The sequence below is a fragment of the Gallinula chloropus genome, assembly GCF_964237585.1.
Source record: "Gallinula chloropus genome assembly, chromosome: 4".
Lineage (NCBI taxonomy): Eukaryota > Metazoa > Chordata > Aves > Gruiformes > Rallidae > Gallinula > Gallinula chloropus.
The window spans coordinates 73,248,565-73,271,928 of NC_140088.1; positions in this window are offsets into that span (position 1 = coordinate 73,248,565).

Consider the following 23,364-nt stretch of genomic DNA (forward strand, 5'->3'; position numbering starts at 1 on the left):
CTTCACCGTGTGTTTTTTCATCACTTACAGCATCTCTCAGCCTGGTCTGTTGTCTTGTCTTTTCAGCCAGAAAGCTTTGTGCTCTGCTGGAAGGATGCACCAGGCTGGAGAATCTGGGAAGAGGTCTGCGTAGTAATTCCTAGGTAGCAGGTCAGTGCCCTGCTGCTGTGAGCTCTTGGCTCAGGAAGAAGTGAAGCACTGCCTGCTGCATGGTGTGTCTCTGCTCCTCGCCAGATCACAGGCACTGTGTCTTGAAAGCAGCGGGCAAGGAGTGGAAGATGCTGGCTGCAGTCCCCGAGAGCTGCAGCCAGCAGTTTGCGTAGGGGGATTGCTTTTCAGTCATTCAGTATTTTCAGAATTTCTGGACTGCGAGCTCTGTGAAGGAACCTCATTTCCTTCTGCTGGCCCATCCGTGTGGGGCCAAAGCTTCAGCTGGGGCTTTGGTCTTGCTGCAAAACTGCATCTTTACTAAGACAGGCTCACGCACCGGGCTTCCAAAAAGTTTAAAAAGGCCAGATTTTACAAGGATGGCAGCTGTTCATCGACGTGCAGAGTATGAGAAGGACACCACTGCTCCTAATTTAGAGAACCTGGGTGTGTGTTTGGGGGTGTGTGGATGGAAGCAAGACCTTGCGGCAGGAATAAAACCAGTGGGAAGGAAAGTGGCTGCAGGACATCTTGTGTTTGATGGCAGGGTGTTCTGCACTGCGGTGCAGCTTTAGGCTGCGAGGTGGCTTTGAGTCAGCATGTGCTGCTTGCCCAGAGTGCAGGGGATTGGTTTGGAGGTTTTGCATTAATAAAAGTTACAGCCCTGTAGCCACATCTCCCTCCTCTCATTCCAGAACGGCATGCTGTTATACCAGTGGAATTACTGTGCACTCCAGACGTTAAACCCATAAATTGCTAATGCCAGACTGTTCTGATGAGCAGCTTTTTGATATCCTTTACATGTTAAAAAGTACTCAGGCCTGTTGACAAAGCAAAGAAATGGTGTCAAAAATAATTTTAAAACCTTTTGACCTGTAAGGTTTAAGAGAATTAGGCACAGATTCTTTGCTTTAAGCCTCTTGGTGACAAGAAATATGGTCCTATGCCAGCCGGTTTGATTGACAGTGGTGTTTGTAGTTTCAGCTGCTAATACAGTATGCTCCTTGTATATTCCTAGTGTGTAAATATAGAAGGCTATTTGTCACCTGGGTTGATGGATTATGCATAAGTGAGACAATGTGGTTAAGATTCTAAAACATAAATGAAAAATCATAAACTTTACATAACTCATAAAGCAATGCTTAATACTCATAATTAAGTATCCTTATTTTAATCAAGGGAAACTGTCAAGACTTTCAAATAAGCTAAGATTATGCAGCTACCATAGTGTGTGTGTGGGGTGTTTTTAGCTACACGCTACTAACCTGCATCACTGGATTTTTGACAACCATAATAAAATGTATTGGAAAATTGATTAGTTTTAAGAGAGTCCTCATAGCCAGCTGCTTTTATTTCTAAATGTCATGTATTCAGTCATTGCAGGCTCCATCCCTTCAAGTGGAATTCTTGGCCGAATATGAACCTTCACATAGGTACAAAAGCACTCTTGTTTCACATTCTTCAATTCGTTTTCAGCATTTTCATGTGTACTTGAATAAGTTTATTTTTCCTGAAAGTTTTCCCATCACAAATAGTTGCCTATTTACTCATTTCCCATTATGCTGTAATTACAACTTATTTGTGCTCTTGAGAGGTTGTAAATTTGTAATAATACAGAGATGGCTTTGTAACTGATATTTTCAGAAAATGCCATCTTTTTTCAAGAAAAAAGCACAGCTAAGTTACAGATTTTTTTTTTTTTGGATAGAGAAAAGAGAATTTGCCATGAAAAGTGTGTTATCACCTCTTGAAATATGCAGTAAAATTGGCATTTTTAGCATGCTACTCTTATCTTTATTTGCTGGTAGAGAGAATATCCAGATTTTTTTAGCTTTAAGGGAAAGGATATGGTTAGGTTCATATTACTCAGCATTTAATAAGTACAAAGTACAAGGAAAAGGGACATTGCCCAATACTGTAACACATAAGAGATTTTAAAGAAAGTACTTTTCATAATCTAAGTTAATAAAATGAAAGAAATTAAAGTCTAAATCTATATTTGTGCTAATCTCACTTCTAATAGAGTAAAGCTCTGACTCCTCAAAGTCCTCTTCCACACGGAACTACCCTGCTGACCTGCAGGGGTTCTGTTTGAGCAAGAGGTGCAGGATTCGCCCCTAAACTGCTAGGCAGCTTATGAACCACCCCGCAGCAGTTTGCTTTGCGGGGCCACATCCTGCTCTTTGGCTGCGTGCTGATGCCAAGAGGGATTTCACGCATGTTTTGAGAGGAGGCTGTGGCCCTTCAGCGTTATTGCTCTGCAGAGATATCATAGCGGAGCGTTTGCGTTGTGATCAGGCCCTACATTATTTTGCTTTTATTTTTTTATGATGTGATGAGCTGTGTGTGGCTGACTGCTGGTATTTAACAAAAAAACCCCTAGACTCAGAAGTTGCCGAAGTAGATATGGTCACAGATATTGGCATGATTAAGAATATTTTATTTGGTTTCAACAATGAGAGAATCAATTAGGTGCATTTTATTATTTGTTCTTTGGGCTCATTTATTTGCTTTGGGAGTGTAAAATCCAGCTTCTAGACCAAAACCTGCCGCAGCTGAAACGAGATGTATTCTCAGATGAAATGTTTTAAAATGCTAGTTATTGTCCATCAATTATTTTAACTAGCTGCAATAGCTTCTTTGATATGTTTGAGTCTCCGCTGTAGTCCAAGTGCTGCATTAATTGTGTGTCAGTTTGTGCATTTCTCACCTGCTCAGTGGAATGCAAGAAAGCCGTTTGCAAACATGGCTTAGGAGACAAAGGTTACGTTCACTGCATAGTTCATTGATGCTGTGCACCTTCAGCTTGAGAATATACAACATTTATTGAATAGTCTGACACAGGAAAAAATTCTGCGGAATGCTGCTATAATAAGCCTAGGCCATAAATAATAATAATAAAAACTCCTAAGGAGAAGACAGCTAGCCTGTCTGTCTTTTGGTGTGGATGTTACTTCTCAGTTTTTGTAGGCTTCCTTGCTTCTGTGCCCCCAATCTGCTGGGTTTATGGCTAGATGCTATAGACCAGGCCTGTTTATGTTTTGTGGATAAAAATCACTTCAGTAAAAAGAGAAATAAACTGCATCGTTAAAGTTTTATAGAGTAATGGTCCTTAACTCTTTCTTACTCTGTTCTTTGAACTTGATGAAGCTATTCAAAGACTTGGGGGCTGAGAAGAAACTATTTAAATAAGAGACTGTTTAAATAAATTCCTTCCTGGCTCTTACAGGTACTGTATTTTTGCCCCTTCACTGTACATATATTGAGCTACATAGATTTTTCAGGCTGCCTACTTTAGTTGAAAAAGAAAATGTTACCTACTCAGTGTGGGAAGATGCCAAGAGATAACTGTGTCATTGGTGGACTACCAATTCTATTGAAAAAAAAATGTTACTTTTCTCTCACTTTGCTTGCTGCCAGCATCCTCAAGGACATTTCCATTATTCTTACAGTGTTTTGGTTAACACTGGACCCTTAGTACCTTCCCAGAGAGGAAAAAGAAGGCTTGTGGTCGCTCACCCCATTGTTTATTCTTGGGGAACCTGTTCTGTTGGAGTTCTTCCCCAGTACATGCATTATTTTGAGATTAGTTTTGCCCAACTTGCAAAGGCAAGTTCACCCCCCTGCACATGTACAACAGGACCCCACTGGTTTGTGTTTCTGCAGGCTGCTGTTTAGGAGGAGCACACATCAAGTTGCCTGTCCACTGTAAGTCCCTCAAGCAACCTCAATGGGGATGAGAACAACAGCTGCAGTTCACCACTTCTGTATCATCACTGCATCCCTCTTTTATAGTTATCATCTGGTTTATTTTTTCATAAGCAAAAAACCTTCTCTGACACAAAGGATGTTCATAACAAGTTTCTCTTTCCTAAAATAAATAAATAAATTCACTACCAATCTGCTTTTTGCATATCTGCGGGTAAAATATAAAGACCAGTTACTGCCTCCTTTGAAATGATCTTAAAATGTTATACCTAAAGCAGCTACAAAGTGTCATTGCAATTGCAGTGTCACTTTTTCAAGTTCAAAAGCCACAGATGGGAATACAAGGCTGCTTATGAGCAAGCAGTACCTAAAAACAGTGTTAAACTGCAATTCTTGATTTGTGTGGCAAATGAGCAGAAACATTAATAGCTGATGTTGGTGTTTGCCACCTAGATTACAACTTTCTATTTTTTTCAATTGCAATTTAAAAAAAAAGCCAACAAAAGGAAGCAGATGTGGAGTTAACCATTTAAGATTTTCCAAGTCTTTCCAAATTCTGTGTTGATTCTGTAAGGAAAGCTGCACCTTTAACTTTTGTATTTTGGGGGATGAGATTTATGCTGAGAGAAAAGCTGGGGAGGCAACTTGGCTGATAAAAGCAAACTGATGTGCCAGGGCTTGATTTTTCCATGCTGTAAAAACTGGTGTTACTGCTGTAACGCTGGCATCGTGTCAGTGTTGCAGCAATCTTTACTTTGAAGTGAATACTCTGTTTACACTGAAAGATGGGGGGAGATGTAGGGTGTTTCTTTTTCTCCCTCACAGCTCTTGCTAGTTGAGAAATTTGCGATATGCTTCAGATTATGCAAATTCCTGAAATGGAATAAATAACAGGTAATAGATTGAATTGATTTCGTTGTTGCTGTTGTTGAAGTCAGTGTGGTTTGGTGAATTAAAGTCAGGCTTCTATGTAGTTGGGTTGTTTTTCTTTTTTTTTTTTTTGAGGTTGCCCTTAATGAAACAGTTTCTGAAGTAAAGGGGGAATTAATAGAAGTAGGAAGTAATTACTTTCTGATGTTGCATAGTTAAACTAAGGCTTCCAAATTACGTCAAAACCATCATTGTGTACCAAAGTATCAGAGCACAGATTTCAGTCCATCAGTGTTCAGTTTGTTCTTTCATCACTTGGTGGTTTTCTAGCACTCAAAGGTTCAGTACTGCTAATCCCAAATACTGGATTATCCTCGGCAGAAATTAAATAATATACCTCTAAGAGAGGAAGGAAATTCATGGAGAAATGGCCTGGCTCATGTTACAGATGGGCTGAATCTTGTACTCTATGTTTAGGTAGTGAAAACAAAAAATTCCCTCCTTTCCCATGTGCAAAATCTCCTGAGTGTACGATAATGTGGGGAATCTGTCCACATGCTTGTTATCTATCACTGCTGACAGCTATGATGCTGCAGTATCATCGGTGTAATCCCTCAATACTTGGCAGAATAGGGTTAAATATCTCCTGTAAATTGTTGACTCCTCTTCGTGTCTCCCATTTGAATGGGACCACCTTGGAACTGAACTCCGAGGAAATCAGCCATGTCTGAAGGAAGAACAGGGTATCCACAAATAGCACACATAAAAAAGGGGGGAATTTGCTGTATGTTCCAGCCAGCTGAGCAGGAAAGTGAAGGGATCAGAACATGCCGAGGAGGAGGGAAACTGCTTGAACAAAAGGGAGAGAAGGTGCGATTCAAAGAGAAGGGAGGTGTCAGGAACAGAAACCTGGCTGCCTGTGTTCTGTTTCTGTGATGGGTGAAGTAACCAGTACCAATTTCTTTAGATGCCAGACTTTGCTTGCAAAGGACTATTCTGTGCCCTTGAAAAAATAAAACCATGCATCTAGGGAACACATAAGGTTGAAGATCTGTGAAAAGGTGTGCTTATATTGACACATAATTACATGAGTATAATGATGCTAGTCCCATTTTGCTGAGAGCCCTGCTGGCATGTTTTGCAGGCAAAGGCTTTCTGTTGGGAGGCTAGTGGGAGAAAAGCTGCTGTACCTTAAAGCAGCTCAGTGACTTGTGCTCAGAGTGCAGCAGCCCATGCAGAGTCCTGTGTAGGAAAACTGTGTCTGGGCTGTGAGATGACATGTTATTCTATGAAATCCCTTATTTTAGGCTGTCTGTAGATGACAAAATAAGTGACATCATACCATGAAGAAAATAAGTGCTTGCTATTTATTTCTGTTCTATGTTAAGTGGGTTTCTTTCCCTCACTTGTGCATGCAGTTTATTATACAACTGTTTTCTTCAAGGAAACAAAGAAAAAAAATTGGATAATCTTTTTTTTCTGATAGAAAAATCAAATGCAGAGTATATTCTTTGTTCACCATTAACATCACCTTGCTAAGAGGTATTTTCCCAGGTAGCTACAAAACCTGACATAACTTGTTAAAATATATTAAATTTTAAAAACAAAAATTACAAAACTGGAGCTACCTTCTGCTGTGACTAAAATCTTTATCTCTCTAGGACAACTGTGAGTGCTGTGCCATGTGGAGGACATGGCACTTTTGAAAGGAAGATATTTCCTTATTATGTCAATAATTTTTCCATTTAGAACATCCAGCTACTCTCAAGCTTCTAAGAGTAAAGTAAAAGAATACCTTGCACCCTCCGACTAATTTTAGCTAACACAAACCAAACATTTCCCTCTTCAAAGAAATGACCTTGTGGCTGCCTAGAAGTGGTTACTTGAAACAGCTCAGAGACTGCTGGGAGGTGTTGATCCTGGTGGGGGGTGTTTTCACGGGCCTCTGCTGATGTCCAGAGGCAGGTGATGTGGCTCACAGACCCCAGAGACAGGCAGTCAAGGAGATCATCTAGGCCATGAACTTGAACCATTCTGATGGAAATGGAGGGAACATCCCAAAGCGAGAGATGATTTGAAATGGGCTTTTGGTTGTAAAACTGTCCCCAAGCTAGATCAACCTGCTTACTTTGTTCCTAATGTTGAAGTGGGGGATGATTATAAACTGTACAGACTTTAGAGCAGGATGGGGAGGTGTGCTTCACAGCCTAGGAAACACCAGCAATGCAGACTGGTGAGCTTTAAATTTAAAACTCTTCAGCCCTGCTCACTGCTGAATTTACTCAGCTCCTTTCAAGTGCAAGGAGAGCAGTGCTGGACACGAAGCTCTGCAGCGCTTCCTCAGGTGGCTGCTGAGCTGTGCACAGTGACAGGGCAGAGCAGCTTTTGGGGCGCCCCAGCTGAGAGGAGCAAATACCTGACAGCTGATTGCAGCTGGATTGAACCTTTTCTGCAGTGGGGAGAGCAGGAGAGAGGGAGGAAGGACATGGCTTTTCCCTGTGACATTGCCTGACATAAATGTAGTGCGTATATTCTGTTCTGATGACTACCTGCCTTTTGTCCACCTGCAATTCTTTTTGAAGTAGCAGTGCTCCATCTCTTAAAAAAAACACCAAAACAAAACCCAAAACCAGAGCACCTGTCAGTATTGATAATCTGATTTAAGACATGTATCAGTTAATATTGATATTGGTATATGTCTTAAGTGAGTAACACTAAGCTAAGAACAAGTTTCTGGATAATTTATTTATTCCTCAGATTCTCAGGCTGATTAGTCTGGATGGCAGAAGGGACCATTAATTGCATATGCTGCATAGGACAGTGCATTTACCTGCTGGTGCTTGCATCTGGTTCTGTAACTTGTGACTGACGTGGCCAAACAAGGTTTTTGAATGCATAGAAGTAATTTTCTTTTATTGATCAGAAGAGGAATGACTACTGCAGTTGTGTGTTCTAGTGCAAAGCAGCACCTGGTGTGGAATAACAGCTTACTAAATAGTAAATGGATGCAAGGAAGAGAGGTGGGGAGGATCTCTGGGACACTGAACTTCTGCCAAAGCTAGTCTTCCAATGGGAACGAAAACCACATACACGGGCAGAAGAAAAACCATGCTGATAAACCTTTTCGTCCGCATATATTGAGGAAGGGAATATTTTATGTCTTCTTGGAGCTGGGGTAGTGTAATTGAGGGCACAACAGAAGATTTGGAAGGCCAGGGCCAAGTTGCTTTGGCAGAGCTGTTGTAGGAAAATGTGCAAATATCTATTGTTAATCCTGTTACTGAAGGATGCCATTGCATTGGCTGGAAGAGGCGTTAAACATACTCCTCACACAGCTCTGCCAGTGGATCTCCTTCCCACTCTGTAAAAACTTCAGAATATTACAATCTCATTCTTCTGTTTGTGTTTATGTGTGATGGACAGGGCTGCTAACACTACCTATGCTTAAGGTTGCTTAACGCTTTCAGACAGAAGGTCATATTTTTAACTGTCTGTGCTAACTCTGCCAAAGCTTAAATAGTTTAGGCTGAGATTTTCCAGACGGGTGTCTTCATTCAGGAGAGGTGGGGAGAAGGAGGGGGGGAGATTTCAGCCAAGCTTAAATGACTCTACTCAGAATGAGCTGACTGAGAATGACATTGTTTTGTTCATATTACAGAGGGAAAATGTCCTGCATCTTGCTTCACTGGGAGGGGGGGGGGGGGGAGGACAGGCAGGAAAAGCAAAAGCAACCTTACAGTCTATGCTTTTCCACTTGAAGTTTGGCAGAAGTATTTGGTCTTTCTTTGGATGAGAGAAGTAAATGATAAAGTAATGACAGACTGTACCTTGGAATAGAGAAAAGCTTTGTAATGCCTATGTTTTATAATGCTAATTTAATTTGCACAGAAGACCTTAACTCAGGTGTTTTCTTATATCTTTGAATGCTTGACTTTGCAAGCTTGATGTAATTTTTAATGTTAGAAGTGTAATCTGTAATATTTTGATTCACAAGATTTTATTTTTATTTTTTTTAAAACAAAGTCAACTAAGAAAAGCTCCATCAAGGGGTATAATTTTGACACCTATGGCTTTTCCCTCCTTTCCTTACTTTTCTGAACTACCATATTTTAACATTCTTTGGTTTATTCTCTTTCCAAAAGAACTATGGGGTAAAAATACCATATAAGGAAGCTTCAAGAAAGCCTGGGATCAGGCCTTGCTCATCCAAAGTGCACTCATTTGACTAATCTAAGCAGTGTTGTACCTCCTTTTCTTCATGTATGTATAAGAAAAACCTAATAATTGAGCAAAATAATTACTTTTGCAACATTTGAGTTCTGGTAGTGGAGGTGAAGCAGAAGGTTGAGTGTATATGTAGGAATATATCAGGAAAACCAAAGGAAAGGCACAGGAGATGGTGTCTAGAGGATGTGCTAGTGAGGGTATTTCTCAGCTGAACTACAGCCCATACCACTGCAGTGTTCTTTGCACTAGTGAATGTCTGGGGACAGCTACTCTCCCGTGTCAAGAAATTCTGCTTTTCCTTCTGTGATAGCAAGAACTTTAAAATTTACTCTCCAGTAACAGAGGCTTTAGACCTGGTAAGGTGACAAGAAAAGCACAGGGAGACACAAGGCAGCAGTTTTAATTTTTGAATAAACTATCAAGACTCTTACAAAATTGGGTTGTTATCCGAAGTCTTGTTTTTTTGAATATTATTTTTGGAAGTACAGTATGGTTGTTTCACTTTTGAAAGACCATGATGGAGAATGCACAGCAGGCTGCAGGCTTATCGGTTTGATCTAGGGGTTTTGCCAAAGAGTATGCTTGAAATATTCTTTATTTCTCTCATTTTTTGTCTCCCCCTTCCCAAGAGTCTGGGCTTCAGAGACTGGAAAATAAGTAGAATTACAAGAGGAATGAACTTATCCCATTAATTTTTTAAATACAGTTATGCAGAACAGTTTTTGAACATATCACTCCACAATAGGTTGCTATTTTTACTGGAAGGTATTTAGCTGGAAAATTTATTTAGGTGAGGAATCATGCATGTTTGTGTGTATGCACATTTATATTTGAACTCTGATTACGGTCCTCCTAATAGCTCTCTCTTAAAAGGAAATTAAGTCTACTTCAGAACTTTGAAACTACTTTACGTAAGTCTAACCTAAGTCTACACTATAAGAACCTTGGGGCAAAGACTTCATCACTACTGCTTGTCCTTGCAATGTCTAGTAAAGCATAAATGAAAAATTGCCCTAATAAGAAGAAATCTGTAGTGCTATTTACTCTGTGTAAAAAGGGTTGTAGCATCAGCGCTTATTTCCCTTCACTTTTCGTGAATTCTGTCTTGCTGGCATTCTATCTGTGACTGAATGGGGAGTTGGGCCAGATGAACTCCAGAGATCTTTTTTAGACTGACTTTATGCTATGGTTCTCCACTTCCACCAAAACTCAGGCTTCAAGCCTTCAGTTTAAGGATCCCTTATTTATTATAATTATATATAGTTTGGCACCTCTTCCTTTTGAGTTTGCAATGACTTTTATTGATGTGAATATACCAACTGTAGACATAAAAATATACAGGTAACATAGTGAAAAGTTTATTTTGGTTCCCAAGGTTTGACTGCATTAATAATCTCCTCCTTAATGCTGCAGAGGAGAGAGTGCTGTGTTATTCAAAGGGTCCTGACATTCTCGACCTAGACCTCTGGAAAACCCCACAGAAAACTGTGGCAAAGCTATAACTGGAGATGCTGTAGGAGGGTCCTCTAGACTTTTTTTACAAATAATGGGGGCAAGGCTGTTAAACTAAACCTGTCACTTTGCAATTCAAGGTGACTTCACAGCTGTCATCTAGGACAAGTTATGGGCTGAGAATGAATACTTGCTTTTCATGTTAAACAGTTTTCTACACAGATTCTTGGCCATGCTGGCAGCCTTAGTAGAATGGGAAGCAAATCAAACAGAGATATCAAGTTTGGCTAATCCATTTTAATCAAGATATTTGATACAAAGTGCTAGGATGAAGATTATTAGTATTTTAAAGAAAAATAAATTGGATAATTTGCATATATTAATAGTATCTATTACAAGGGTATTTCATATATATTTTTTATGTATGGTAGATTAACTCCATATCCTGGTATGACTCAAGTAGAAAGGTAGATTTTTTCCAGGCTTGTACTCTGAGCTGGCCGATGACATGGAAGGCTGAGAGAAGGAGAACAGTCTGGGACAAGAACATCCCAGCCTTATGTTTACCTGTGGGTTTTTTGGTTTTGTTTTTGTTATTTTTTTAATAAAATGTCTCCTCTCCACACTTTAAATAAGCTAGTGCTCTGTTAGCTGCTTTTATTTTTACTGAAAGAACATTAGAAATCATTGAAGTATGATACTAAATAGCTGTTACTGCTGGGTAACTGGGTTCAGTGAGACTTCCTGTGGTATTCTCTGAGCATGAGAAGACTATCATTGTTTGTCCTGATCCCACTCAACTGTTTTGCAATGAAATATGTGAGTTTTGGCCTTCACTCAACAAAGCTCTTATACATTTGCTTAACCTGAAGTAAGCTAACATCACCTGGAATCAATTGCATTGCTTATACATACGAAATAAAGCACACCTTGTTGAGTTATGACAAGCTCTGTTCTATCTGAGGAAATATTGTAGAGCAGAACTGATAGTTAATTTCTTCCCCTCCTGCTAAAATTGTTACTTGCTAAAAGAAGAGCTGGTAGAAGATCACGTTCTTTATCTTGTGTTTCCATCTGTCTCATAACTGTCGTTATTCAGGAACAGGTTTGGGGGCATTGTTGGCTTCTCTGTACCTGTTTGCTCACTCTTTTTGGGTAGCATGTCTTTTTATAACATGACTGTGCATACAACAACAATCTCCAGGGGCATACAGCCCTGATTAGGGCTCATTGAATCAATTTTATTATTCTAAGAATAAGATAGACCCTGTTCTCCTCACAAGGTTGCTTTCAGGCTGCATCTTCTTTCTGCCTCTGTTGTTTCCATGTACTTAGCCTTCTCTGGGGTCTCAAAGCGAACACTGGGGCTAAATAAGCATTTGGGAAGGATTTTGCTCTGTCTGCTAAGGGGTCAGCTCTCATTAGCTCTGGTTCACTGTGCTGAGAATGGGGCACAGAAGGCCACTTTCATACATGAACATACACCTCCAAACACCTATGCAAGAGCTGTTCACAGTCCACTCTTGCTACAGGAGGAAGGTGAGGAGTTTCTAAAACGTGGAGGTTGTTCCTGCTAAAGTGCGCAACTTTCCTGTACACATTCTGGCGCAAGAGCTAACAATAGATTAAATCTTTTTTAGTGTTATTCCTGCAATTTGATTGCAAGTACGTTTGTGGAGCCAGTTGGCGTATGTCATAAAATCTGATTGATTGAACAGTTAATCCTTGAAAGCTTCTCTTTGAAATATTGCCAAGGTTAACAAGAGATAGTGCCCATGTATACATGTCATGGAAATTACCTATTTTGCCATTTTTATCTACCCTCATATAGCTGCAAACATGCCTGACATTATGGTCTTCTCTTATGCAATGCATTCTTTCCCCAAATATACTGGTTTTGGTGATCCATGTTCTGCTTTGTGCTGTTAGAATAGAGAAAAATGTTTAACTTCGAAGGAGATGATAAGTAGAGTGTTCCTTACAATGTTTTTTATCAGTTCAGAACTGTTTGTGAAACCAGTTATTTTATGGGAAAGAAATGAACATCTACGTTTCCTATGAGGTTTAACATTGTGGTTTGAATGTAAGTTGTCATTTACATAAATGTGCTACATCAGAGGTTTTACTTAGTGCCACAAGAGGTGCCTTCTGAATGCCATGCTAATTATGAGAAATGAGATTGTTGTTGTTCAAGGGAATAAAAACTGCATGTCACCCATGTACGAGAAGGTAGGTGGGAGACTTCCTACTTTGCTGCTGTGCTTGGGCAATGACAGAGTCTATTTTACATCTGTTTGGTCTGAGACATCTCCCTAGTGAGTTTACTCACTTTTTATTAGTCAGTAATTCATTTGCTCAGCATTGTTACATATTTGATTTATGTTAAGCTTTGCAGAAAAAACAGGTAATTCTTGGAAAAGTCTATTCAATACTTTTTTCTAAGGTTGTTGGAAATTACTTAAAATGCCTTTACAGAGGCTCCTGGGCATCGATGTCCTATTATGCTTCTCTGAAACAGGATGAGTGACCTCCTGAGACCTTGTCATAGTACACAAGTTTTCCTAGGTGACTCTGGTGAATAGATAACCTGTTGTGTCAGCTCTCGTGTCTGAGCTGTGCCAAGGTCTGTGTACCCTTCCTGGCTATGTGAAGAGATGATCCTTGTGCTGTGGGTGGCATTCTGTGCTGCATTCCAGGAACATGGCCCTTCTTGACAGCTGTCACATATCACAGATTTCCACTGAGCTGTTTCTATGAAGCAGTAGGGGAAACAAGAAGTATATGAGAAAATTCCAGTAACTCACTGTAACCCAGTCTAATTGATATGTATGGCTTTATAAGATGGAAGTGGAGCGGGAGAGGAGAGCTGTGATCATCACTGAACCCTGTCAGTGAACAGGAAATTTAATGTTAAAAAAGTACTGAAGTTTGTCATGATCAAATTCCCTGTCATTGGCAGAACTTTGTGGCAGAGATTTGTCCCCTGTTGCTCTGAGGGGGTTTGCTTTGGGAAATTGCTGTGTCTTGGTCTTATTGCCATTCCTTATAAGGAAAATCTATCAAAATTGGCAATTGGTCTTTTACAGTAATGGTGCACTAGGAATCAAAGTGTGCCAGAAAGATTGCAGCAACATACGTATTGCTGTGCCCAAATGCATTCTGGTAGGGCCACTCTGCTGTATTTCCTGTACTGATCTTGTTCTGCTGATTCTCGAAACAGAGTCTTACAAGCCATGGCAACACATAATTCTCACCCTTTAGGCAACTAAGTTGTTAGGAAAAAGCCCCAGACTCGTTTTAATTACATGGGAATTTCTGTACTCTACTTGCCACTTTTTTGTTCATTTGCTTTTAGGAGGTATGGCGTACTGCTTGAGGGAAATAGTCTTTGAATTACTTTTACCACAAGCCAAAGCCATGCATGATTTAGAGGGAGCAATAGCTGAACAGCAGTCTGCATTATAATGGTAAAGGAAAAGACATAAAATGAAGTCAAAGTTATCACTAAAGGCACCACTGCCAACTCTGAAGAGCACCTGGCTGGGTATTAAAGGACACAAATATGATCCTCTTACTGAGCAGTATTTTATAGACTGTAGTTCACAGCCAAAGAAAACAGCTTTTGGAGCTTTTAAGTGTCCATAAACAGCTAGATAAATATGAGGGAGCCAGAACAAGGGATAAACAAGGTAGCTAAGTATCAGCTTGCCACATTGCCTTCTGGAGCTCCCCAAATACCCAAATGAACTTGGAGTATATTACCTCCTCAGCGTTCCCACTGCTTTCCATGATTCCTGGAGGTGGTGTCCCTAAAGTCGGAGTGCAGGTCAATGGAGCAGTGTCATGATATAAACTCAAGCTATGTCCTGTCATCTGCATAATTGCTGGGATTGCATAGTTGACTGTATTTCATGTGAGTTGGCAGTGACCACCAGTCTGTAGTCAGGATGGGGATTTGGAAGAAGAGCTGCACCTATGGTCTCTGATCTCCCTCTTGTAGCTGCTGCCAGCATTCAAAGCATTGCAAACGGGTTTCATAAACAAATCTCATTAAATGTTTTTAGGCAGAGGAAAGCACATAGCCATAAATAGAAAATTGGTAAGTGGGCAACTGTTAAAAATAGCTCATTAAGAAATGGTAAGTGGAGAAATAATATGGATATGATAGCATAAGGAATATTCTACGCACATACTTGAAGCCTTTAGCGGTTGCCAAAACTCTGATGAAGTGAATGAAGAGCAAATGGGTTGTATTTCAAACACATACCATTACACTGAGCAACAGTAACATTTTACTGCTTCAGTCACATTTTTTGACTGAAGTAATAAAATTTGTAAAATATAAAGAAAAATATGGGATTTATCTCTCCCTCCTCTCCTATTCCCTCCCCCCACCTTTTCTTATTTCAAATTCAAAACAGATCTCATGGTTAACAGTATGGTGCTCAGGTTATGGAGATGTTTAAAAAAATCACTTGACAGATTTGAAGAAACATGCACTTCTGTACACAACCAGAGTAATAAGAAATGCTTTCTTTCACATGAATTTTATGGTCACAGCTTGCGGCTGTAGAAGAAACTACTACAGAGCTGGCTTCAGCTGCAGTCCTACAAAGACTTAAGCGTATCTTAGGTCTTGTGCTCTAGCAGTAGTCAAAGGCAGCTAAATGGCATGGTGTACAAAGCTAGTCACACGTTAAAACTTCTTGGTCTGTATTTTACTCAGGTTTGGTCCAAATAACTACCTTATTTAGTCTGAATGAACTTGCTCAAACTGAGCCCTCTTGCAGGTATTGCTCTATGCTATTGCCTAGTAAAATTTTTTATAACATTGCCTATAAACAATTATGTACTCTTCTGGTTTTATATCCACACATTGTTTTTTCAAGTGGCAGAGAATGTATTCCAAACCTGAAGACAAGCCTGGAGACTTAGCTTATTCCATACTAAGCGCTATCATGCCATCACTGATGAACACTGAAGTAACTATTCTTTTCTTATTCACACAATTCCTTATAATTTATGTGCATTTTATTTCTATTGTTCAGAGCCAAACTTAAAAAACTGTCTTACGTGCATCCATCAACCTCTCTCTGCTGCTGGTGTTCTCATTGAAATCTCTGTGTGAAATAAAAAAACCTGTTTGCACTGTTTAATTTTTCCTGAAGCATCCTCATTCAGGGATAAGGATGGAGAACCTAGTATGGAGTGGATGATCTGAGGTGCAGAGAACTCCTCTTAATTTAAAGAGTGTACCTAATACTTCTTTTCTCACTCTCCTTCTCATTTCTTTGAACTGAAAAGAAATATAAAATATAGCTAAGATCTTTAGTAGCCCTTAGTAGTTCAGTAGGTTCTTCCTCCAGGTCTTTTCCCAGAGGGTGGTAAACATTCTGCTAAGTGGGATATGACGTGTCCAGCCTTGTGGCAGAGGTTCATGCAGTTAACAGCTAGATGTTGTCTATAGTTAAGGTGCCTGGGATGTGTTGCAAGAGGAGGTTTCAAGAACCCATTTATGAAGTACTAAGTAGTCACAGATTTGATTGCAATGCTTCACATTTACAGAGTGCCTCACAACCCTAGAGAATAGCTAAATGCAGTGGGTTAATGATGTGCCATCCTGATTTTGGTCTGAGATACAGGGACTTGCTCAATCCCAAACTAGGTTTTTGCATCAGGCCTGAGGCATTGTGGAGCTGTGTTCTTTCTCCTTCACTTCCTAATCGAAGTGTTTGACAGCACAATCTATATTGATACAGTGGTATAATATACAGTCTAGGCTAATGAATGACCTGTATAAATAGTGTATCATAACTATTGTCTATTAGTAGGATCAAATGAACTGTTGTGGGATTACCTGTACACGCACCTGTGTCTTCATTTCTCCACTAAAGCTTTGGTAATAGAACTAATACCTGATCTGGATCTAAATTCGCAATTAACTTCTGCTCTTTCACACCTACGCGGGTAAGTTCACTCGTTCCACTGATGATTCCCTGTTGCTCTCTGTGGAAACTCATAAATGACTTGGTATTTTATTTGCATCCTTATGTGACATTTAGTACTTTTTACTCAGCAGAAGAGTCAAATAAGTTGTAACCCTCGAATGTATTTCATAATATGTGTAACTGCACACACAGGCAAAAGAGAGTGCTTGAAAATTCTTTGCAGTCGCCCTGTGACTTCATTCGCACCACAGTGATTAATTGAAATGGGTAATTCTTTCAGAAAGGTAGTATATGTTTTCCTTGTTAATCTACGTGCTAATCTGTGTTCCTTTGACAACTTAATAAGCAAAGGGGTTACATTATGGTTGTAAACCAGACAAATCATAAACAGACTGCTACCTAATGAAATGTCACTTTTATTCATTTTTTTTTTAATCATTTCTTTCAGACCAGACTAGTTTGCATCATGTTCTTGCTTTGAAGTGTAGCATTTGTTGCACATCTGACAGTATTCCTTTCCAACTGGGAGGAGTATTTCATAACTTCATTTCATTCTGAAGCTGCAAATATTCAGGCTTATGAAAGGAATTTGAATTTGGGAAATCTAGAGTACTATATGGAAGACATTATCTTTATTTTTTTTCTTTTTTGGTAGTATGAGTTTGTTTCTTTGTTAGTGCTTGGCTCATTAGAAAGGGGATCACTGCCTCCTTGGCTTGCACAACCTCCTTTCAAAGAAAGAAGTTGATCCCAGCCTGTATTTCAAAGGAAAGTGTAGTTATACTGCAGAAAACACTTAACATTTTGGTCTTTGGATTCTGAGCTGCCTTGACAAAAAGACACCTCAGCCCAGGATATCCTCTGTTGTGTTTGCTACACCACCCACAATTTCCTGATGTAAACCTGTACTTAAAGCTATGGGTTCTCAGCCATTTTCTTCCCTGAGCATGCTGTTGTAATGCAGAATGCTTGCATGATGCAGCTTGTGTCCCCTACAAAAAGCAACATACTGGCTCTTCCTTCATGCAGTAATTAATAACTGAAGATATTTTTCCTGAGGCACTCTGAATTTGGATGCTTACAGAAAGTCTAGTTTTGGTACCACCCCAGTGACCGGAAAGTCAGTATGACTTGAATCAGCCTTTAAATCCTTTGAAGGACAAAATTATGACCAAGAAAATATCAAAATGTTTCATGTCAAGTTTTGAAAGAAGTGAACTTTGAATGAAGCCCATGCTGAGTAAAAAAACCCAAACAAACCAAAACAGTCAGAAAGTAATAAATTAGGAGTAGCCACACTCACAAAATAAATATTAATTTATGGTGCCTACAGTAGCATCTGCAGGAAAATTTATTTTTCAGCAGGGAAGTTTATTTGTAAACAATTTCAAAGATATACTTATCTATCAGCAATCTTTTTGAGTTTCACTTTTTATTTTCCATTTATTTCAGCAACTCATTTTAGTCAACGCCAGGAAAATCCCAGCTACTCCTATTTACAATGTGTCATTATGTGACATCATTAGTGTTAGGATAATTCTTTTCCACAATAGATAACACTTCTGCCTCTACTACAAGTGCCTGGTGTTTTCATACTACTTTGAAACACAGTAGATAGAGATTTCTCCATCTGTATCTACTCACTGGAAGTTAAACTTCTTCAACTGTCCCTTCCACTTTTATGAACTGCAATTACATTTCCAGGTTTCTGGATGCTGGAGAACAGGATCCTTCAGGTGATCCTGGTTTTGAACCATACTTTTGGGATTTGCTTTCTTTCATTTCCAAGAGCAGATTTATATCATTTAACAGAGTTGGCCAGAGGGAATTACATGGTGTGTTTTGGAGGACTCACACGACCCTTGCTGGGGTACATGAACAGGGTCTTGAGCAGGATGTTTGCTTCCTTGTTTGCACATGCCGGCATCCCCTTCCCCTCTTCTGACTGTTATGGGGTTGGATGATGGGGTTGGGAGTCCAACTTCCTGCCTGGGGTTGCAGAGACACCGCTATTCTCCCGCACCTCTTTGAGTTTAAAGATTGGTCTGGTTGTGCTTTCTCTGGAGAAGCCCTGTTATTCTTTCTGATGCTGGGGTCTCTTTCATTGGTAATCTTGATTTTCTTGAAAGGTTCATCATTACCTGCACTTCAGCTGGAGGAGTTGTCTGATTCCTACTGATTATATCAGTTAAACTGGGCTGTTCCTGAAATGTACTGCTACAGAAGGATGACTGTAGTGTTGGGTAAATTGAACTGTGTGGTTCTATACACAGGACCTGGACCTTCAATGCAGCTCACATATCTGAATACTTAGATTGAACTATTCTTCATGATTTACAAGAAAAATATGTTCCGCTAAAGTCAATGCTTGCCATGACAATTGCTGCTATAGATAAGTACTCCTCCGTTTATGACAGCAGTGTCTTTCCCTCTTACAGCATCAAATTAAATAGCAGTAAAGTGATCCCTCTATTACCAAGTCGTAACCCGATGAACTACATAGTAGTGTCATGTCTATTTTCAGAAGCTTTGTTGCTAAAAACAGCTCTTCCCTCTGCAGACTGCTTTAGCCTTTCCCAAAGTGACAGCATTTCACTGGAAATAGCTTGCTGGGCCTTCTTGCCCGGCTCCCCATTGTAGCGCCCTGGTCTGTGAGAGCAGACAGCTGGGGCAGTTCGGTGTTTTGAAGGTTACGATCACAGCAGTTTCGTAAGTGCTTTATTTCAGTTCTCTTCTGGCTGTGCTGGGGACAGGTGCGGTCTGGTTCTGATTTCACTGGTCTTAATTTCTTATCTGACCTGGTAGTCAATCAAGGGCATGAGAGAGGAGCAAGAGAAAGTGGGAGAGGAACGGCCTGAGATGGATGGACAGCGAGAGTGCAATGCTGAGCATCTGACTTTTCTCATCCAGGAGCTGGCAGATCTGCCTGTCATTCAGTGCTGCTCTGTGTACAGACGCTGCCCTGTGCAAAATGGATTTCTGAGTGTTAACCATCATGTTCTTCTTTTCCAAAGGGTCTTCTGTAGGATTTCATTTGCAGAGCACAGAGGGCAATATCTAGGGTAATTCCAGGGCTTAGTGGCTGTGATCTTTTGTCAACTTGTGAGTGAAATTAAACTTGGTATGAGCACCCACAATCTGAGCTTGTGCAACACAATTCCTGGCCAATGAGTAAAAAATCATAAACCTGACAAGTATTTATGAGAGAGAAAAATGAGATGTCATATTATAACAGGAATATATTCATTAAATCTATCAATTTCACAGAAACCAAGAATTCCCTCTTCAGTAAAAGGCTTTGAGTAGGTTTATAAAGTCAGATATTCTTTTATGAGATGTAACTTTTTTTTATGCTAAAATACAATATGTTTAAATTCAGGTCAGTATTTTCTAAGGGAGCAAGTTAACAAAAAGGGCTGAGGTAACATGATGTTACAGTAGCCACTGTGTTTTCAAGAGGAAATTGGCCAATATGTGTGCATCAGCTGGAGCCAGACCTGGAAAAACCTTCTTACAAAAGCAATAACCCTGGCAGGGGCAAACCTCCAATGTCAGTAGCCTTATGCCACTTCCCATCACCAGAAAATTCGATGCAGCAGATATACAACAAAGACTTCAAAGAACAATTTCCAGTTATCTTTCCCATGTGTTGGAGGTTATTCCTGGAAGCACTCCAGGTGTGAACCTTACAGTCTTTCCTGCCTTCCCATGGGAGGAGCAAGGTGTCTCTCCTGCAGATAGGAGACCCCAAATCTGACAATGCGGACCTCTTCAGGTTCTTGAGGGCATTAACTTATGTGGTCAGACTTTCAGTCCAAATGAGGAGTAGTTGATGTGGTAGTGACATGAGCGTCCAAGTACTGTGTGTGCACAATGAAGTTAGCACAGTATCAGTTCATACCGTAACAATAATTCTGCTGCTACTAACAGTAAAACTTCGCCGAGTTAAATTTCCATTGCAAAATTTGTTAAGAGAAATCAAAGCACTGGTGTGAGACTCGGGAGTTAGAGCAGCACATGATGGGGTGGGCTGGCTTGCTCTCTGGGAAGGAATCCTGGCTTCTATGTCCCAGAGGCCCTGGCTTGCTGCAGCTTCAGAAGTGTGAACACAGCTTCATCAGTAAACCTTTATAACTGGTGACATTTGGACCAATTTGTCAAAATGGATGCAGTAAAGAGGTGGCTAGACTGGCTGTGTGATCTAGAATGCCAACATGGATGGGCAGGTAAGATACAGTTAAGGGAGGAAAAAAAAAGAGCAGAATGGAAGCAAAGTTCAGCCGTCTTTGTACCAGATGAAAGTCACGAACCAGTATCTAAGTATAACTGGGCTGGTGTTAGCAGGTTAGATTGGCACCTGCTGCTGACAGAGATGAGCCCCATGCCATTCCCAGCCTGGCGGGTGGTATAGCTGTCTCACGCAGATTTCCAGCCACTTACGTCTTTCCTTCTGGTGGCGACATGCCGTGGAGGCACCGCTTGTCTGGTTTCCACGGCCCTGGTTCCACCTGCTCCTGATGGTTAGCAAAATAGGGAGTTTTGGGGGGTATTTTTTGTTTGAGGGTTGTTCTTTTTTTTGTGTTAGAAAGCACTCAAAATGCGTTTTTGTGTGAGTTAAGTAATGATGTGAATCTCTGTGCTAGGGCAGCTTGCAGGGAGCTGCTGCTCATTTTGCCCCAACCCTATTTCCAGATGCTACACAAATGCCCAATTCTCTGGTTATACTTGCACTCGTTCCTGGGTGACTGTAAACCATCCTGTGTGAGGTCTGAGAGTGTGATTCATGTTAGACTTTGAGCTCAGAAAGTCAAGAAACAACTCTAATATTTTAACAAAATACACCTTAAAGGTATTTTATTGTTTTTGTGAAACACCATCTACCTGTTATACCTGGGAATATTACCTCTTAAAAATATCTGTTTACAAATGGCAGCCTCAACTTTATTTTAAACTAAGTGTTAGCACTAGGTGTCCTTTCAGCATTATCAGTTCACTAGTATCATGAAGAAATACCATGTCTAAAAAAACTACAGTTAAACATGGTTGAGAAATTGTAGTTAAAGCCTCAAAAGCCTATTTTTCAATGTAGAATTAAAAATCTGTTGTCTAAATCAGTTTTTCACTTCAAAGTAATGAAAACCATAGCCCAGACATAAAGCTCTTGGGAGAGAAAAAGTTGTATTGTGTGAGTACTGACTTTAATAAATGTAAACCCTCACTAAATGATATCAGTTTTGTTTATTTGCCTATGGGCCATGTTTGGATTGATCTGTGGGAACTTTTGTGTTTCTTATCGCCCAGTTGCTCAAAAAATATGACTGTGTGTCTTCAAAAGAAAACTGGACCTTAGTTCTCTGTAAGGTTACTTCTTGTAGTATTCATCAGTCGTCATCCTTATGGTGTGCAGAGATCAAAATACAAATATCCTTAACCATTCCCCTATTTCTGATTGTTTTGAATGTTTGCAGTAATACAGCTTAAAGTTCAACAAAGTTGTTGCTGGATAGTCAGGGTAGTGGTGACAAAGTCTCTCACCACTTACAAATGTACCGATTAAGTTCAAAGACTTGAGACAGGGTTGTTTCTTAGCAAAGAGAGCTCGAAAACTAAGACAAAGTATTAGCAATCAGGGAGCAAAGGGTGATGTGTTGTGACAGCTAGAGTTATGGTGCTAACAACCTGGTAACCCAGCTGGGAGACCCTCCATTTTTGTGTTTCTCTGTTATTCTGCCTATTTCCTCTTGTGGGAAACAAGGTCTGTGCTTGGATTCTTCCTCTTGTGCCTGTATCAGTGAAGAAAATTGTTAAATAAATGCTGTGTATAAGCATGATGTTTTCAGAAAGCTGCCTAGATTTTTTTTTTGTCTCTAAAGAAAGACCTCCTTGGTTTGATTTTTCAGGTGAATTTTAGCTTTAGGTGAAACTTTGGGAATTTGAGTTTTTGTTTATTTATTTGTTTACCTGGCTGTGGCAGCTGAATGGCGGCTCCTCTAGACCCACCCAGAACTGCCCCATCCCACCACAGGGCAGGTGGTGAGAAGCTTGGGGTGATCCCTGCTCTGGAGAGATGCTTAGCAAGGGTTGAATTACCTTTTGGGGGCTTGAGGGCATGTGTGGCAGAGGGCACTTTGCTGGTACCTTGGAAAGGAGCAGCACATTCCTTTTTGTTGCATGCTGTTAACAGCAGGACACTGGAGATACGCCCCAGGAAAATGGATGGCCTCTGAGCTAGCATGTTGCCCCTCCAAGTGTGGATGTGCCACCTTCGCTCTTTCCCTCCCTCCTGCCTTTCTCTGTGAGCCTTCTGAGTGCTGAGCTCCAGTGCCGTGCAGGAGGTGCCACATGAAGCTCTGCAGGTGGCTCAGGCACAGTCCCAGGTGCAGCAGGCAGGGTGTGCCCAGGGGAGCACTGTTTTCTGAAGTGCTGGAGTACTGCAGGGACCTGGAGCGGGAATGCTGGCAGCCTAGCAGGGACTTGCTACAAACCATCCCTTACGCACACTGAGAGCTGCCTCCTGTGAGCTATGCTGCCCTGCCTGGCCCTCAGGCCAGGATGTGCAAAGGTGTTTCCAGTTCACAAAGGTGGAAATGTTTCTCCCCAGCAGCATTCTGGTGCCTAAGGGATGCTCTGCTCTTTCCTTTTGGGATACCTTCAGCAAACTTGTAGGAAAAAACACACAATGTTGTTGTTAGGAGTTGCTGCTAATGAGTAGAGGGCTAGGGAGTAAAGAATTTAATTTCCTTTCATGCCAAAACCTTGAAACAAGCTGTTGGGGTGAGCTTGTGCTGCAGCCGTTCCCTTGCTGGTTAGAAAGCACTGCAGCAGCATCTGCCACAGCAAGATGGCTTTAGAAAAACTGTAATTTAAAAATATCTATATTTTAAAAGCAGTTCCTGGAGGACAAGCTCTGCCTGACTCCTAGGCTCATCAGGACCTGAAGGTTCTCTCTGTGTGCCAGAAGCACTTTGGGAGACAGGTGCGATGTCAGCAAGTTTGGGGAATGTGTAATAAC